This window comes from Chanos chanos, chromosome 7 (assembly GCF_902362185.1).
Source record: "Chanos chanos chromosome 7, fChaCha1.1, whole genome shotgun sequence".
NCBI lineage: Eukaryota > Metazoa > Chordata > Actinopteri > Gonorynchiformes > Chanidae > Chanos > Chanos chanos.
The window spans coordinates 17,469,738-17,482,305 of record NC_044501.1 but is presented as its reverse complement, the minus strand read 5'-3'; positions in this window follow the sequence as shown (position 1 = coordinate 17,482,305).

Here is a 12,568-nt window from a genome sequence, read left to right as displayed (position 1 = left end):
CTTTCTTGCGTTTCCTAGTTGATACACAGGCATTGTAAATAAGATTTCATCATTGCCGTTTGTTCTCACACTAATCGAAGTGATCAAAGAATTGTTTAATGTAAACAGAGTGTGATGTTCTAATTCAGAGTTGTGTAGCATGGTGCCTCAAATGACCGTTACAGCCACAGGGCAACCAAACGGTTTCATCAATGCTAATATCACATCTTTAAGACTCTTTTACATAAAGAATTGTAGGTTCAGGATGCAACGAATGTATTTGTGTTTGTAACCTGAAAAATGTTAGCCCCGTCTTCACACTTTCTGGTGAGTTACCCGCCTGTTTATAGTATCCCGACGTGATCCGTCGGGCTGTGCTGTTTATGATTTTGTGCTACTGGCAAAGTCTGTTGGCAAAGTCCGTTAGATGTGTTGGCAACGTCCGTTATCTGGATTTCAAATGAGAACACTTCTTTTTATTGGCCCGTTAGCATGCTTTGATATCTGTGATTGGACAGCGAAGTGACCAATCATATTGGTCAGAGAAGTGACCAATCACCAAGGAGCCTATGCCGCAGCTCACTTCCTACAGGAGTTGCAATTCGTAATATTAGAAGATTAAAGCTGCGTCCAAAACCGCATACTAACGTACTAAATAGTCAGAACAGTACGCCACCATTAGTAGTACGTCCAAATACATAGTATGCATAGAGTAGTATGTGAATAGTACACGGATGACACACTACTTCCGTTGGAAAAACGAAGTATGCGAGCACTGGACACTTTTCAATCCCATGAGGCCACATGGGAAAAGGGGGCGTTTCTGACGGAGTCAATTGTGGCTGAGAAGATGGCGGACGATCCTATTTTCAAGTGTAAGAAGAAGCTGTGTCAAAATTACTAAAAATATTTGTTTATGTGTATATATGTACAGTCGCCAGGAATCTTTTTTAACGCTATGTAAACGTTAGTTAAATGTTAGAAGTCTTTGTATGTTGATGTTAGTGGCATAATCGTGTTTTAGCTTAGGAGCTAAGTAGCTAGCTAGCATTGAGTTGTTTTATTTGAGCGCTTTTCATTGTATTTTGCCTTTTTAAATGTGGAACGTATACTGTTTATTACTTTATTTAATTAAGAACCGTTTATTTATTTTTTGACTAGTTCCAGTGTAGTTGTGTTTATATCCGTAAGGACAGACGATGACACTGCCAGCCTGATCAGCTGGCGGTCCGCAATGAGTGCCTTTTTACCGGGAAAAGAAATGCCGCGGTGAAAGGATTTGAGTGAGTATCATGGCTAGCGTAAGGTATATCAGCACATCTTACATCTTTAGGTTGACTGTTACGACTACATGGACGTGTGGTTTTATTATGACGTCTACTGTATTTGTAGTGTGTAATTCTTCTTATTGTATTTTGCCATTTGTGTGTGTGTCAGAACATTTGTAGCTGAACAGGATCTGTCAGGGAAGGTTTCTCCAGGCTGGGTCAAAAAGAAATGGGAAAACCTGAAGCAAAAATGTAAAGTGAGCAAGCACTGGCAAATTTTCACAAATTTATATCCCAGTACTGCATAGTAATGTTAGGTTAAAAGAATGGTGTCTGTAATGGTGGCTGGCATAGATGAGAGCTGCATAGCTTGAGGGGGGAATTGGTTTGTTGTACTTGTTGGTGTTGTAGTCTTTTCTTGTTTGTTTTTGTAGGACCTAAAATCCCCCAAAACAGGTGTTGGTACTGAGGATGGTGAGGGAACAGCGGCATCCTGGAAATGGTACAATGCCATGGATGAGGCAATATGTGGCAGGCCCTCTGTCACTCCGCCTGTCCTTATTGCCTCTGCAAGTCAGTGTGCCGCTGAACCCTCATCATCCTCACCAAGGGAAGAACCAACTGAAAAGGGTGAGACTTCTGAAAGGAAAAGGAAGGCAAACTGCTCAGCAGACAGGCTAATTATGTATATGAGAGAGATGGAGGAAAGGGAAGAGCAGAAGGATAGGGAAGCTGAGGAAAGGGAAAAGAAAAGGTTAAAGGAAATGGAGGAGAGAGAAAAAAAGAGAGAGAGGCAGATGAGAGAAAGGGAGGAAAGAAGGGAGAGAGCCGCCCTTGAGCGAGAGGAAAGAAGGGAGAGAGCCGCCCTTGAGCAAGAGGAGAGAAGAGACAGGGAAGCGAGAGAGAGAGAGAGGAACGATTTTTAAGTTTGATGGAGGTGTTGGTGAAGAAGTTTTCATGAATGTTGAACAATAAAATAAATAAACCACTTCACTGAAATTTTGTGGTTTTATATATATGATGAAAGATAACTATTTACATGCACTGAAACTGGCATGTATGTAAGTATAGAGTCGCAGGAACATTGGTAACATTGAAGGAACAATAGGGGTCCTTCAACATAAAGGTTTCAGTTGTACAATTATACACCTCAAACTAATAATACACTACTCATACACTTCACATGTAAGGTCATCAACCGCATCCCACTTCAAGCCCTGTTCGACTTATTGTTTGTGTAATAGTATTTTGAAGGTATTGCTACAACAAGGTCATTGGCATAGAACTATTCACATTACTTAACAAAATTAAATATCATTGTTGAGATATTAGGATTAATTTTAAGTGTAAGTATAGTCAATGTAATATAGTAAATTCTGTGTCATGAGGCCTTCTAGTTGTAATCATGGTCATGAAGGGCAGGCACAGTAACTTGTGGTGCTGACACTGCTGCAGCAAGCATGTTTCTTATGTTGTCCCCTGCTGTAACCTCCTGTCTGCCTGCAGCCTCTGGATTGCCCTCATCACCACAGTCCGCCTCATCAGGTTCGACAAGATCTCCGTTGTCAATGCAGAGGTTGTGCAGTATTGCACAACCTGCCAAAACCTCAGGTGTAAATGTGGGGCTAACCTCAAGCGATTTAAAAAAGATGGATCTCCAGCGTGTTTCCATCATGGTGAATGTCCTTTCTATGATGGATCTTGCACGAGAGAGCCTGTCGTTGAACCTTGCCTGGACTGGATTTTGAACGGGTTCACGATATGGGGTGATAGTCCGGATGGGTGCCATAAGGCACGGGTATCCACCATCGCCTAAAATACATTTCCCCTCAGGTGGGTACAGGCGATTCAGATACACTGGACTGTTTTTCAACACACGAGCATCGTGCACTGATCCCGGATAGCCCACAAAAATGTCAATGAACCTCCCACGGTGATCACAGATGGCCTGCAAGTTTATTGATGTAAACAATTTTCGGTTGAAATAACACTGCATTTGCTTTTGGGGCTTTTATTCGAATGTGACATCCGTCAACAGCCCCAACTGCCATTGCAAAAGCAGGGGATCCAGCCAGCCTTGCAAATCCTGCACCTACCCCTTCTATTTCATTTGCATTGGGGAAATGGATCACTTTCTTTATAATTTCACAGAGTGCCTTGCTTACTTTATGCACAATAAAGTGAACAGAGGACTTTGGGATGTCAAATGCCTGGGACACCTCCATAAAAGATGCTGCATGTGCCAACCAGTAAAGAAAAACCAAGACCTCTATATCCTTCTGCCAGCCATGGTCAGCGTTGAGTGTCAGTGCCGCACAAAGAGCAGCAACTGACTGTCGGGAGAGTTGAAGGTCAAAGGACTCATCAAGATAATGGCGGAGTACTGGGACGTTGTTGTTGAGCTGGCAGTATGTGGTGGGGGATTCAGTCTGAAAGTAAATTAATAAAGGCTGCTGTTTATGAACGCTTCTTCATTCTATTGTCTTTAAAATTATGCAGGGTTGTACCCATAACTTGGAACCAAAATGTACAGATGAAAAGGTTTGTTCAGCTTTTATTATGTTTTTCATGTTTGCCTGGCCTATAGCACACACCTATATCCTTCTAAGGTAATATATCATGCAGTGTCATGTGCACTTGGAGATAAACTGTGTTAAGCTGGAAAAAGCCATAAAAACCAATTATAATACTGTTATCCTGGACCATATGTTAAAAGGACAATTGTTTGCTACTTTGTTATTTGCACCAGTCGAGGTGGGCAAGTCCTTGCACTTAAGCTAAGCCGTATGACATGCATAGCACAAACATGTTAAAACGTTCATTTTGGGGGATATTATGGGTACGTAATTGAATGTTTTAAACAGTTAATATGTTAATACACGGCTTCAATGAGTACTCGACACTGACAGGTCAATTACGACATTCTACGGTCTGTTATTTCTGAAGGTCAGACCACCGCTATGACTAGCAGACCGTTGCTATGGACGCTGACGGGATTTTTTTTTTTTTTTAGCGGATCCAAGACAACCGGTTCGCGTCGGGGTACCCCTCTTGCTGTACATTATCCGGTACTTATTTTAAATTATCTCTTACATATTTTAAACTGTTTTGTGTAAACTGTTTTAGTTTCGTCTAATATTTTAATCCGTTATTAGATAAATACACTTTCAAAGCAATGCTATTCAAATGGTATGGGTTGAGGGATGGCACTGTTTCATACATACATTGAGCTGATAGAAAAAAAGTATTAAACGACTTCTGTGTGCAAGTTTTCTTGTAGCTCGAAGACGCCTGAGCCTTGTGTTTGACGGTGTTAAAAAAAACACCAATAAAACAGAGGAAAATTTCCAGAATCTTTTAGTACGTACTCCGCACTACTATTTCAATGCAAGTTTAGTGTGCAGTATGTAGTATGCGGTTTTGGACGCAGCTATAGAAAATCCTTATGCACTTCAATCAGACTTTTTAAGATGGGAGAGAGCTAATAACAAGAGATGTGTGAGAGCAATTTGGTGACCTTTGATCATAGTTTTTTGCTGCATTAACCCAGGTAGCTTTGTTTTGCCTAAAGTAGGCGGCAATGGAGAGGACAGCGCTTAATTTAACTGGCCTAACTACCCATGTTCCTTAGATTTTAGTTTTGTTTTTTTGATAGGAGATAGTGCCCATGACGTGATATGTCAGGTCCATATTAAGCTTTGAAATCAAATCTGGTGAGCATTGATCGCTGTTTAGGTACATTATGCCACGTTGATCTTTTCCCTTACAATGGGCCTCAATGGAGAGGAAAACGCTTAACGTAACATAACGAATCTATTCCTTAGATTTTGGTTTTGATATTCTGACATGTGAAAGTGTTTATTACAAGAGATGTCCGAAGGAAATTTGGTGATCATTGATCGCTGTTCAGGTACATGAAGCCACATTAAGCTTTTCCCTCACAATGGGCGTTAATGGAGAGGAAAACGCTTAACGTAAAATAGCGAACAAATTCTTTGGATTTGGTTTTGATATTTTGACATGTGAAAGTGTTCATGACAAGATATGTGGGAGAGAACTCTGGTGATCGCTGCTTACATACATTAAGCCACGTTAAAGCTTTTCCCTTATAATGGCCCTCAACGTAGAGGAAAACGCTTAACGTAAGATAACAGCCATAGTCCTTGCTTTTAGGGGGCGGTTGTAAGCGAAAGTGTTCATGACAAGATATAAGTGACAGAACTTTGGTGATCATTGATCGCTGTTTAGGTACATTAAGCCACGTTAAGCTTTTTCCTTAAAATGGGCGTCGATGGAGAGGAAAACGCTTAACGTAAGATAGCGAACAAATTGTTTGGATTTTGGTTTTGATGTTTTGACATGTGAAAGTGTTCATGAAAATAGATGTATGAGAGAAATTTGGTGATCATTGATCGTTGTTTAGGTACAAGCCACGTTAAGCGTTTTAAAATTCCCCCCTAAAGTAGTGTAGATGTAACCCAGCTGTAATTTACTCAGCTTGTGTTGATTGTTTTCACCAGTAAATAGTTACTGTCACTTTAACACTAGTATACGACAGTAGCAAACGCTTTCTGGTAGGGTTAGGAAGCTATCATACAAACGCACTGGCGGGAGAACACGCGGGTTCAGAGGGGCTGCGCGAAGGCAGAGAGCACATCTGCGGAGTTGCGTGGTCCTCGCCTGAGCTTCGTTATCAACCATAAAGGTGCAATGTTCTCTCGCTAGACGGACTGCCTGTCTTCAGTAGTCCTGGACGCTTTGACACGCGGAGGAGAGGAGCAGACGGATTTGCACTGGTCACCCCACCGGGACAACTTGAGTATTACACAATCTTTTTTTTTTTTTCCCACCTAGAGCTCTATGCAATATATTTTTTTTGGGTACCCCTTTTTTTTTTGGTTGCTTCGTTTGGTTTCCTTTTCTTCTCAAATTTCTATGTTTGAACTAAAGTGCGGTGATAAGGACACCCAGATTTGGCAAAGGAACCATTTCTTCAGATGAGAGACCCTTATGAAACAAATGTGGCAGAATGGACTAAGCAAAGGATTTGTCAGTTGAGGTTGTGTTTAACTGAAGTGTTCAAAGTATCATTTGGGAGGTGAATTCAAATGTTGTAAGAATCCGTTTTGTTTATTTTGGACAATAGCAGTGTAATATACTATGGACAGACTTTGTTTTATGGATTGAACAAACCTTTACTGTGATGTATAATTTACTTTGTATTCTATGAGAAGGATACGTTTCCAGTCCAATAATTTTGTTGGATTCAGATAGTAAACAGCTATCAAACCCTGAATAAATTCTTCATTGAAGTAAGTCAATCCAGTTTGCTCATTTTTACCAGATACTGTGACTGGGTTACATAAACATATAGCAAACAATTGTTATCACTATTTAGTACTGTAACGGTTACATGCCTTTTAATGAATCGGAAGAATTGATTTAGAACGGTGATGAAACTTTTGACAGGATGTTTGTTTGATGTGTCCAGATGCATAATACGCTCTACAAACAGATTCGAGTATTTTCCGTGGCCGTGATATGATTGGTATTAAACCACCCTACCCCCTTCTGCTCTTTAACATATTTGCAGTGAACTGTCCATACAATGCATATAAGAACTTTACAGAATATTTGTCTACTGTTTTTAAAAGGATGATCTTCAGAAGAAACGAAAATGAAAGGAGAGTGTGTTGTAGGTATATTTGCTCCTCATATTTCTCTTGTCAGCAGCCTGCTGTTAAAAACAAAAAACATTAAACAGGATTAGGACAGTAGCAAAATGCATCTTATAAATATATGAGAAGGTTTGTGACTGTGAGGACAGTGCACACGTAAGACCTGTTATGAACAATAAATAGATAAATTCATCAAAATTGAAAAAGTATATCATTGTCACACTGATAATGATATTGATGACAATATTGTGATATTGTCATCATGCTGGCCCTGGCATAGCCATGCCATATTTCTTGTATGTTAATAAAGACTCTTTAAATGAAATGGGATTCATTTGAGGCAGGAGATCTTTCAAATCTTGCTTTGTAGGTTTCTGAAAATGAACTGGTAACATCTTTGATGATTTGACAGTTTGCCAGCCAGTCTGCAGACATTTTTAGTGTTACATATCACAGAGTAGAGGCATTTTGCCATTATATGCAGATTGTTTTTTTTCTAGATTACTTTGGGTTTGCAAACAATATAGGTAATATTATTTTACAGTCACATTTCTGGTCACAATATTTTATCAGTTAGAAAGTTATAAAATGTAAAATGTTACGAGGTGAGAACCTGTGACTGCTGACTCGTGAAAATCAAGAATTAAAATTGGTTAATTTCGTATTGTTTTAAATGTAAGTATAGGGCAGTCGGCATGACAATCTATTGCAATGCTGTTTTTAAGTAGACCATGTGCAATGACGTTTTTCCACGTATGGTGCATTATGATGTCATATGTGGACACAGTAGGCATAAACAAATACGGCGTGCAGGCCACACAGCATCGCATTTCATACAACAGCTTTTAGTGGATCGCTGAGCGCACTTCGGTAAAGCACTGGTGAAATTAACTGAATTAAAGGTAAGTGCTGATTTCAGTCATATGATCATTACATGTGGGAGAATCTGAATCTTAGTGAGACATAACAGTTCGAGTTTATTTAGAGCCCAATATTACTATTTAAAGTCTCAAATACTTCTAGATATAATTTTTATTATTGGTGTGATGTATGAAAATGTAAGCAAAGTAGCATTTATTTCGAATCTTATCCTATATTTTAGGCCTACGGTCTATATTTCGGATACATTTTTCACAGGTATAACGCAAAAGACAATTTAAAGTAACCTAACCGATTCTATATAACATAGACTACTGAAGAAAAAAAGTAATTTATACAAAGTTATGAAAATTGTCATTATTATTATTGTCATTATTATAATGGTGCGATTTTGCTACTTGTAGAAACTCCAAATGGCAGGCGAAGAGAATCTGGAGATAAAACTCTACAAGGAAAGAATCTGGCTAATGAACCAGCTGGAGCAACACCACCGCCTCACGACCAACGAGGTTGAACGCAAGATGCTTGTGTTGAAGACGGAATGGAGAGAGGAGTGGGAAAAGGAGAAAGAGAGGAGAGTAAAACCAAATACTTCTGTCGAAGGTAGACTGCGCCTCACCTCGTGCCCAACAGTGCACCGATCTGATCGGAACAGGGCGTTATGTTTTAAAACTTTTCGGCAGTCGTCGGCATTCAGTAATTTCTTAGCTGGCATTTGTTATTGGGTTTGAAGAAAACTTTGGAGTGCTGGGACCAAGTCAATTATTATAAACATCCTCTACACAGTAAGGGGGAAAGAACAATACTCAAACATGGTTATTTTAAAAAAATATATATATATATAAAACGGGGACTTGCCAGAGATATAGGCCTATAGCGTCAGTATACTTTATATGTTAATTTACGTCAAAAGAACTTAAGTGCGATATATCCATCAGTCCTTTTGATACACTGATTCGTGTCAGATAACAGTGAAGAGGCCACCCATAGTCCCACCGTGGCTGCCATGCAACGTCTATTCACAGCCATGCGTGTTTTGGCTTCGACGTTAGTACATCTCTTTATGACATCAGTCAGCTTTCGGCTTTCCGCTCGAAAAGTTTAGGGTATTTCACACAAATTTTCAAAAATGGTTCTATTTTAGTAATACAGCTTTTTAAGTTCTCACAAGCATTTTGTAATTGTCCGTCTACCTGTCTAAAGTAGATAGCATAAGGTAATGACTTGAGGTTAACTAAGGAGATATCATTCATTACCTTCTCCACTCTGAGCGTCTTTGTAAGTGGTGAGCACATAAGAGCTTTGAAAATGCCAGTATAACAAGACATTTTAAGTGTGAAACAGACCAGTACATATAGAGTGATATTGAGGGTCAGTGATATAATCAAGATAATCTGTTGCTTTTGTATTGTACGGTTAGAACCGCCTAAAGAAAATATTATGCTGTCACTTCAGCTCTACCCAGATTTTGCCTAATGGGTATATCCTGATCCTGGCTGGCATGGCATGCAATATAATTTATTATCAAATATAATTTATTGTTATCTCGCAGGACTGGTTGAGGAATGGCAGGAGATTCTAACAGAAAGAAAGAAAATGGTGCAAGACATGAAGGCTCTGTTCAAAAAGGAGGAGGAGATGAAAGAGATAGAGAGTGAGAGAGAGAGGACAGAGGAAAAAAAACTTCTAGAGGATGAGTGGAGAAAAATTGAGGAAGAGAAAAAGCAGATTAAAGAAGAGAGGGCCGCAATGGAAAATGAAAAAATGAAAATGTATGGAGAAATTGAGGAAAAGGAGAGAAAAATCCTGGAGGCAGAGGTACAAAAAAAGGAAGAAGCGAAAAAAGAATGGAAACTTATCAAGGAGGAGAAAAGGAAAATTGAGAAAGAAAGAAACAGAATGCAGCGGGAGATGGAGAAGCTAAGAAAGAAGCAGGATGAAGAGCTGAGGATGAGAGAGGCAGAGATAAAAGAAGAATGGAACAAAGTAGAGAGGGCAAAAATTCAAATTGAGCAGGAAAGACAAGATGAGAGACAAAGAAAAAGACAAGACATGGCTGAAGCAAAAAAGGAAAGGAAGCAAAAAATGGATGGACCTGGACGACTGGTAAAAAGTGCAAAGGAAGAGATCAATGTAAGTGACAAACTGATTAAAGAACCTGAATTTCCTGTTAAAAAGGTGAACAAAGTAGTCATACCAAGGGCAGCACTTGAACTTCTCAGGAAGAATGAAGAGAAACAGAAAGCTGTGGAGAGAGAACTCCAGGTCAAAGAACAAGTCACCAAAACAGAAAACCTGAGCTCAGTAAAAGTGCCAGCAAAAATACTGAACGAGGATGATCTGTTTGAAAAGGAAGTGGAGATATTTGACAAAGAGCTTGACATGAAGAAGGAACAGAAGATTCCAGAACAGACAAAAAGTGTCAAAAAACCTGAGAAGCATCTGACTGAGGATGAGCTTTTCGAGAAAGATCTGGAGATGCTTGAAAGAGAGCTGAATATTACTGAGGAAAAGAAGACAGTGGAAAAAGAAATGGGAAAGGCCACAACAGGTTCACTATCAAAAGAGAAAAAGCAACAAAGTGTGACCAAAAAGTGGAACATTCCAGAACAGACAAAAAGTGTCAAAAAACCTGAGAAACATCTGACTGAGGATGAGCTTTTTGAGAAAGATCTGGAGATGCTTGCAAGAGAGTTGAATATTACTGAGGAAAAGAAGACAGTGGAAAAAGAAACAGGAAAGGCTGCAACAGGCTCACCATCAACAGAGAAAAAGCTAAATGTGACCAAAAAGTGGAACATTCCAGAACAGACAAAAAGTCTCAAAACAACTGAGAAACATCTGACAGAGGATGAGCTTTTTGAGAGAGATCTGGAGATGTATGTAAAAGAGATGAATATCATTGACCAGAAGGAGAAACTGAAAAAAGAAACAGGCAAGACCACAATAGGCTCAGTATTAACAGTGAAAAAACAACAAAGTGTGACCAAAAAGTGGAACGTTCCAGAACAGACAAAAAGTCTCAAAACAACCGAGAAACAACTGACTGAGGATGAACTTTTTGAGAGAGATCTGGAGATGTATGTAAAAGAGATGAACATTATTGACCAGAAGGAGAAACTGAAAAAAGAAACGGGAAAGGTCACAACAGGCTCACTATCAACAGTGAAAAAACAACAAAGTGTGACCAGAGAGCAGAAGAAAAAGAGATATGATGAAGTAGACAACGAATTAGATCATTTGTTGAAAGAGCTGGATATGGGTTAGACTGAAATATATCATGTCAGGATCCATAGTAGGAGAGGAAACTGAAAACTGCTCTGAACACTGCCCCATGATTAATTTCAGCTCCCAGCTTTTTTTAAAAGATCTTTGGAAAATCCTAGATGTCCAGTACTCAAAGACAAACGCTCTCTCCCTTATAGTGAAAGAAAAAATCTTCATCTGTCCTCTCTGAACATCCAGACAAGAAAACTTCATATAACTTCATTTACTTCCTTGTCACAAAACTCTCCAGAAGATTCGACAGGCACCAGTCAGACGTCAAATTCAATGAAAAAGCTGCCACTTGTACTGTTTACATGAATACTTCGCATAATGAACATGCGCAGAAAGTTCCAGGTGCAGAAGACGATCCGATTGAGCGTTCACATGGCTAAAATATTCCTATCAAACGGATTATCAGAAATCTACACCACCACTTTAAATCCGATTGAATTCTCGATCAGATTATGGTATTTCATTCGATCGAGGTGTTTACACAAGGCTGTTTCATTCTGATTGAGCTTTAATCCAACGGAATATAGAGCTCCATGTAAACGCACCTACTGTCATCAGAGCAGTCTGTGGCCACTACAACACTATAAACCCTCTCTCAGGCCTTTCTCCACTGCTCATCCGCCGGACTCAATGTCATTCCCTCTCTCCACCTCTCCACTCTTGACAAATGGACATTTATTGGTGCTGCATCAACCTCATGGAATTCCTGTCCTCCACATATTTGATCCTGTTCAACTGTGCCATCTTTAAAAAAAAGACAACAACTAAACATTGCGCCTGTTTGTATTAAAAGTTCTCTGCTCTTTACTCCAGCTGTCTTTTTTTCCAGTTTAATTATCATATTAATCAACAATACATGTAGAGACACTGCATTTATCAAAGTTCTTGCAGATTTGAAAGACTGATTATGTAAATTACCTGATACAGAAAGAAATGTGTATTTCCGATTAGTGTAAACTTTTATGAAGAGGTACAGTATATTCCCCCATGCTATTGTACTTACACTGGGTCTTCTCAGGACATTCACACTTGCTCTCCCACCTACATAAGAGCAACACTGAGGAGAATTCTCATATTTGTTGTTTAGTTAATATTATTAACTGAATTTTCTGTTCAGTTCTACTACAATATCAGAGTAAGCTAACTTTATCTTAAATGAATTCTTTTTCAGCTCTTTGGCTGAATCACCATTATATTAATTTAGTCTTACATCAGACTCTGATATCAGATTCAGATTTGTTAAAGTTATCAGTAACACATATTCTCTCAACTTTAAAACAAAACAACAACTCCCTATTGCCAGCTTCAATAACACATATCAGCATGGTAATTGTAAAGGGCTGACAAATCCATCCATTTAAAGCTAAATAAAAGGAACCCCCCCCCCCCCCCCACCTTTTTTTTAAAGATCTAAAGGTATTTAAGGTACCTTTATTTTGCTCAGGGGGCAGATGACGCTCATACATCACTGTGGGTCAATTATGG